The following is a 6429-nucleotide window of genomic DNA, read 5'->3' as shown; positions in this document are numbered from 1 at the left end:
AATATGTTTTTATTGATTTTTAGAGAAGGAGGGAGAGGGAGAGAGAGAAACATCCATGATGAGAGAGAATCATGGATCGGCTGCCTCCTGCACGCCCCCCACTGAGGATCGAGCCCGCAACCTGGGCCTGTGCCCTGATTAGGAATCGAACCTGGGACCCTTCAGTCCGCAGGCTGGCGCTCTATCCACTGAGCCACACGGGCCAGGGCTGAGCTTTTCTTTCGCCTCATAAGCACAAACATCTCAGTGCTCATCTGCGGTTGCTGAGTGCTGCCGGCTGCCGTCGGCTTTCCCGCGCTGAGAGCAGCTTTCCCCCCGCAGGGCTGGAGCAGCGCCTACTCCATCGAGTCCGTCATCATGCAGATCAACGCCACCCTCGTCAAAGGCAAAGCCAGGGTGCAGTTCGGAGCAAATAAGGTACTTTTCTCAGTGATGTCACCTACAGGCAGGAAGTGAGTTACATTTAAGGTGATAATTTGCTCATGTTGGGCATTTAAAACAGGTTTTTTTTCATGTGTGTGTGAGATTTTAGAAATGGTTCAACTTTCTTTCTTTTAAAATATGTCTTTATTGATTTTTAGAGAAGAAGGTGTCCACCGCTTCCCGTCTCCCGAGGCGTCTCCTGTTCCTTTTCTTTGTCATTTTTAGATAAACATGCACGGCTTTATCTTGTTATTGGTACTTTGTTATATGTACTTTGCAGTTTCCCCAAAGCGAGATCCTGTTTAATAGTTAATTCCCAGCGAGCATTTACGTGCTAAGCTCTGATCTAGGCATTTTGTGTGTTGACCCTTTCAATCCTCCTCATAACCGAGGAGCAGGTTCACTCTTGTCCTCATGGTGTAGGTGAGCAGCTTGAAGTGCCCAGAGGCAGGTAGCTGCCTCAGGTGATGGGGGCGGAGCCAGGACGGGAGCCAGACAGTCGGCCGTCAGTCGCTGCTTTGAACCAGAGTTCTGTTCTTTGTCGCTGACTATCAGAGTCATCTTTCCATGGCTGGTTTCGTTACCTGTAAACGCAGGCGTGGGCCGAGGATGGACTCTGGAGTTAGTGTGTGTTGGGAAAATATTTGTGTGATGGAAATCAGCCTGCCCTGACATTTTTTAAACATTCAGCCGTTCCTAAAGGTCTGTGTGAATTGTGTGTTCAGTGCCAAATAGCATTAAATCTAAATATGTATTTATAACCGTAGTACAGGTCCCATCATGAGTCCACTAGAATCCTAACTCAGAGGAAGCAAAAAAGGCTATTTTTAAAAAACCATTTATTTGGGATAATATTACAAAGTAACTCATTTTTACGTTTAGCTCTTTTATCAGCTATTTCTTTACACTGGAACAAAATACCATTTTGTATAAAACCTAGAAGTTATTTATTGAACACCAATGAATTGCTTAACTACTTTTAGCTAGTTTTTTTTAACAGTGTTTATATTTCAGATGCTTTAAATGTACCAACAGAATAAGTATATAATACCAAAATTTTATTTTTCTAATGACAAGATTGATGCTTACTGTATAGTGTCTAAAGTAGGACACATGCAAAAACCTAAAAAGTCCTCTGTAAGTAGACTGTATAGAAATACTGTTGGTATTTCCTTACGGAGAAAATACAGAGGGCTTAGAGCAGTGATCTTTCTGACTGAAAGAGCATCTCACCAGTAACCCGCCATGTAAGCTCAGCTCTCTGGGCTTCTGTATTTTGATCTGAAATACGACTGTCTGGATGGTTTAAGCCTCTCCCAGCTTATAACCCTACAAATCCAGTATTCTGTATTTAGTGCTATGGTCCTGGAATCAGTCAATGTCAATGTAATTGCTTTACATTTTTACATTTCCACTCTATATACTCTCTATATACTATATTCTCTATATACCATAGCCCTCCCCCCCTCCCTCTCTCTCTCTCTCTCTCTCTCACACACACACACACACACACACACGACAGCATATTTTTAAATATCATTTAGCACCTTACTTTTTGGATAGCAGCATTTTTAAAGTGAACAGACTATTCCCTGCTGACTTTAGAATCCTGGAAGGTAAAACTTATAACATGAAAAGTGATATAAGTTTTATATCACTTTTGTCACTGACTATCAGTGTGACACATCCATCAATTATTTGCCATGATTTTCATCTGCTTAGAGTTTTGATTTAAAATGTATATTTCTCTTTCAGAATCAATATAATCTAGCAAGAGCCCAGCAGTCTTATAATTCCATTGTACAGATACACGAGAAAAACGGTATGTTCAATTCCACATGTATTTATTGCCGTTTGTTTTGCATCATGTACTGCTGATATGTATCCTGTTTTATTGTTGGCTTTGCTTTAGTATCTTGTCAAGTACAGTCACCCCTGAGAAAACTCCACTTGGGGACCCACACCCTGTGCTTCCTTCCAAGTCGTGGCTCCAGATACTTGGCCTGAGAGCCTCTGAGTCAGAGTCAGGATCCCTGAGCAGATCCCTGAGCAGATGGGTCCTCTGACCCCTCTGAAGTGTGTGGAGTTGGGGCAGGAGCTCAGTGTCTGCCTGTGGCGGGGCCCGGGCCAGCGCAGGTCCTTCAACGGCGATGAATCAGCAGGGCCTGGCCCGCCCCTCCCGGCGGTGGCTGCTCCTCGCCGATCCTGCATGCTGGTCACTCAGGCTAATTCTAATATCGAGTATATTTCATAAGCTTCATCGGCCTCACCTAAGCTTTGCTGTATTCTCTGCGCATGTTTGCGTCTTGTCTCTGACTGAGGTAATAGATTGACTTGGAATCAGACCTGTTTTCCGTGCCGTTTCTGCCACTCGCCGGCTCTGTGGCCTCGAACAGTCCTGTGCCCTCTGCCTCAGTCTCCTCGTCTCAGATTGGCACGAGGTCTGTCTTCCAAACTCGAGAGGGAAAAAGGGCAGAGTGTGCGCGGCCTTCGCAGCTCAGTGCTGGGGGGATGGTCGTCGCCGTCGAGCTGGGGAGATGGTGCGTTCTGTGTGCAGAGGACAGGGCGTGAGGAAAAGAAACGCCAAGTCCTTGTCCTTCAGGAGAATTGACAGTAACTCTTCCTGCTGTGCTGGGCCTGTGCCAGCTTGTGGCCGGGAGCTGTGTTTTGTGCTCACGTCATTTTAATGACGACGGGAACTTGTCACTTGTGTTGACTGTTTGATTCTGAGAGGCGGGCACGGGCCGCGCGGAGGTACTGGGTCTGGGCGCAGACCAGGCCGAGGGGAGCCCACAGGACAGCGGCCTGATGCTCCTGCGGGTGGGGGGTCGCCCTCGGCGTGTAAAGAAGCAAACCTTCGAGACATGAAGCGAGGTTTCCTGTATCCAAAACCGTCTTCAGGGTTCTGAAGCGGGAAAGGCTCAAACTTGGCAAGTCTGGGCTTCCTAACCGTCCTCTCCAGCCCCGAGTCAGGGTGTGTGGGCTGTGAGGGCAGAGCCAGGAGGTGCCTCCGTCTGGCTCCTGCTGAGGGGTCTCGGGTCCCGTCGCTGGGTCCCCGCTCACGGCTTCCTCGCTGCTGGTCGCAGCGTCTCATCCACCGACCACAGCCCCGGGCCTCTGGCTCTGGCGCCAGGACTTTGTTGAGGGAGAGTGTTTTCAGGGCGGGTTACTGTTAAACATGGAATCTGAGTGGAGTATGAAGCCTAGCTTTAGTCCAGTATTCCACACTTACCTTCAGCAAAAGCCAGTAATTGGAGATCGTACGTTGAAAGCTCATGTACAGTTTATTCGTAGAAAATGACTGTATACAGACGGTCCCCAGCTGACACTGGTTGGACTCAGGAGTTTTGACTTCATGAGGGTGTGGAAGGATACGATTCAGAGGAACCATATTTTGGATTTGAATCCGGATCTTTCCGGGGCAGCGGTGCACGTGGTGTGATGGTCTCGAGATGCCGAACAGCGGCCTCGAGCCACAGCTCCCGCCAGGCAGGGAGCGCGAGTCGCCCGGTGCTGCTCGTTTGCTCCCGGGTGAGCGCGCTCTGCCCACTGTGGGCTCAGGCGCGCATCCGGCGGGCAGGGACCCCTCTGGCAATCGAGTGTCTGTATTTAAACGTGGAAGTGCTGTTACCAGTCCGTGTGAGTTTAACTTTGCAGTAGGTTTAACCATGAAAATGACGCGTCGAGGACGTAGCCAACCTTAATAACACGTCCGTTTCAGAACTAAAGTGTCTCCCCCCCTGTTTCAGGCTGGTACACCCCCCCGAAGGAAGACGGCTAAGTGGACGGACTGCCCCAGGCTCGGACCAACGTTGCTTTAAAGAAACCTTCCCACCGTGCAGACCAGCTTCGAGTGCCCATAACAGCAGCCCGACGACGTTAGCTGATAGACACTTTAGTGGATACTCTGTCACCTGACATCCTGCATAAGTTACAGCCTCTCATTTGCTCATTGTAGGTATCTTGGACTCAGCAGTGGGGCCTTTCCTGTATTTTTCTTGATAAATACACACACTGGCCACTCCTTATCATCTCTTTTTCTTGAAAAATGAAATCTGTTAGCAGGCAGGTCAGCACCAGGTCCTGGAGTTGCAGCCGTAGGTGACGTCTCCCTGTGAGGACTCGCAGTGTGCCGTCCCCTTAGCGCCAATAAAGGTGATTGGGTGTTCCTGTCGGTTTAGGAAATTTAAGGTCTTCTCGATCACCGTAGCCTTTTCCGGTTGCCAAAATAACGACAGAAAACCTGCTCCAGGAATTGTTACACTTTTTATGGCCTCTCTGGGGCCATTTCCCACAGACATGCTCTAAACTGAATTGCAAGGTGGGGCCACGCAAGCACGTCAGCTGTGGCGGTGATTCCACGGCATCGGGCTTGCTGGCTGAAGCTGTTACTGGTTCAATATGTCTGAGGAAGATCTGCAGTCTAGATCTTGAAGTTATTTAAAATACTAAGTCATTTTACATTTCCATTTTATTAACGGGATGTTGCAATCGTTTGTAAACTAATAAGCTTATAAAGTGATTGGCACACAGACAGACTCCTAAGGACAAACAGATCCCTCACTTGGAGACCTAAAAATTTTTGCTACAGTCATAACAATGGCTTTTACTTAAAGACTAATAGGAACTCTACACACGTTAGTTCTTTTATAAAACCTGACTCAGATCAGTACCCTCTCCATTCTCTTGCCTTACCTGAATCAGTCCTGTTTGATTGGAAGTAGATTTTTTATATTCCCACGTTTGATTTAAAAGTAAGGTCTAGTTATTAAGCACTTTTAAATGAAACCCAGAAGCACATTTTCTGCACAAATCACTTACAAAGTTCCAAAGTGTTTCTTAGGCACTTGCTCTGAGAGTCAGTTTTCAACTTTGTAAGCCGCCTGGGAGAGCCCTGCACGGCTGCAGGGCCGCAGCGTGTGGGGCCGCGGGGGAGGCCGTCCTGGGTTTGCGCACGTGGTGACCTCTGTGCTCAGTTCTGATACAGTGGCTCAGACAACGACAAGGCAGAATTCTTTAAAGCATTACAGTTCCTTAAACCTAAGGCTGGATCTTGAATACATTATTGAATTCTTTAATATCCTGATGGCTAGCAGGTTGACAGCTGCACATTTGGCATGCTTTGTTTTTATTTGGAGTTTATTTTTCATTGCAGATTTATTTGGCAATGTACAGTAAATTTTGTAAACTTGCATCAAGTTTATGAATAAAGAATCATTTAAGAAATGACGCTGTCCTTTACCCTCATTAGAGGTGCCCTTTGCTCGGGGTCCGAGTTCTGTGGCGTCTCTGGAGCAGGACTGCGGGGCGATGGGGAGGAGAGACGCTGGGAGAGCAGGTTGGTTTGAGAGCCACAGACCAGGACGGTGTGTGCCGGCGATGTGGCCGCCCAGGTCTCCCTCAGTCTTCGCTCCCCCACATTCGTTCTTCAATAGAAACGTCTCCTGGCTGCCCCTAGTTCCCCCTGTCAGTCGTCCGCTCCCCCTCGAGGGTCCCCAGGGCCGCCTCAAGTTCGCACAACAGGAAGCCCAGGGCAGGAGCAGCTCCTCTGGGCTCGGCTGGAGGCTCTGAGGTTTGTTGTGTTGGTTTCACCTCGGATGGAAGCTGTGGATGGATGCGGTCCTGCCCCCTCCTCCCAGGCAGAGTCCTGTCTCCGGGTCTCCTGGGGGGTCTTCAGGCTACCCCTCTCCCTGCCCCTCCCCCTCCCCCCGCCCCCGAGCAGCGCCCTCCCCTTTCCTGTCCCAAACCAATGCCTGGATCTCCTTGGACCCCGGTTCTCAGCATGTCATTTGGGGAACCCTGGAGACCCCGCGAGGCCCTTTTAGGAGGCGTTGAAGGTCAAAAAGGATTTTCCTGATAAAACATCATTTGCCGTTTTCAGTCTCGCTCGCTCTCAAGCGCACAGAGGAGTTTTCCGGGGGCCACACGCCTGATACGGCCCCAGCCTTAGTTCCCGGGCCAACCCAGCTGCCTTCTCTTAAGCCAGACAGAGGTTTTCACTATCGG

General features: G+C 49.0%; 1 long non-coding RNA gene across 1 annotated transcript; it reads left to right on the top strand.

Moving 5' to 3' along the window:
* Positions 1–194: 194 nt before the first annotated feature.
* Positions 195–5649, top strand: LOC102429907. Its single transcript, XR_331074.3, has 3 exons — positions 195–417; positions 2179–2245; positions 4173–5649. It is a non-coding gene; the product is annotated as an uncharacterized LOC102429907 (long non-coding RNA).
* The last annotated feature ends 780 nt before the right edge of the window (positions 5650–6429 follow it).

Source organism: Myotis lucifugus, unplaced genomic scaffold (genome assembly GCF_000147115.1).
Source record: "Myotis lucifugus unplaced genomic scaffold, Myoluc2.0 scaffold_7998, whole genome shotgun sequence".
NCBI classification, from domain to species: Eukaryota; Metazoa; Chordata; class Mammalia; order Chiroptera; family Vespertilionidae; genus Myotis; species Myotis lucifugus.
Note: the sequence above shows the minus strand (reverse complement) of the source record. Positions and strands in the feature narration are given on the sequence as shown.